Source organism: Penaeus monodon, chromosome 33 (assembly GCF_015228065.2).
Source record: "Penaeus monodon isolate SGIC_2016 chromosome 33, NSTDA_Pmon_1, whole genome shotgun sequence".
Taxonomy (NCBI): domain Eukaryota; kingdom Metazoa; phylum Arthropoda; class Malacostraca; order Decapoda; family Penaeidae; genus Penaeus; species Penaeus monodon.
The window spans coordinates 24478929-24479582 of NC_051418.1; positions in this window are offsets into that span (position 1 = coordinate 24478929).

Here is a 654-nt window from a genome sequence, read left to right on the forward strand (position 1 = left end):
GCGAGTAAGGAGGAGGGGAGGGGACGGTGAGTCATGCTATGAAGGGACAAGGAGCAATAGTGGGGTTGATGGGGGGGGGGCATATTGAGATACTGCAGAGTTCTAATGAAAAAATTAATGTTATTTTTCCCTGTGATGGCGTAAAGGTCGTGATAAATGATATATTTTGGAAAATTACTATAAAAAATGGGTGTTAGTTTTCCCTGTTATGGTAGATGTTGAGAAGAATGATGTGTGAAGTATTTTCGGAAAGTCTAACAAAAAAAATGGTTCTCGGTTTTCCCTGCGATGCTAGAGTTTATGGAAAAAAGGAGGTTTACGTCTGTGAAGATAATGTAGGAAAATCACATAAGGAATAGTGATGGCAGAAGTTATGAACGAATGGCTTGTGTGGATGTGTGGTTGAATGACGCGGCAGGAAGTCGTAAAGCATGTGTAGGTTTACATTGCATCCTCGGAGACAACAGGGAAGGACATGCGACGTGGAAGGTCTATGTGACTCCGATCCTGGTGAAGATGGCAGACTCAAGGATCACTGCGACGTCTTATTAGGATCTGCATGAAGGAATTCCCTCCTCGATTAGAATAAAAGGGGAAAGGGAAGGACGGGCGGCGTAGGACAGCAACGGCAGCCTCGAGTGCACACTAAGCAGT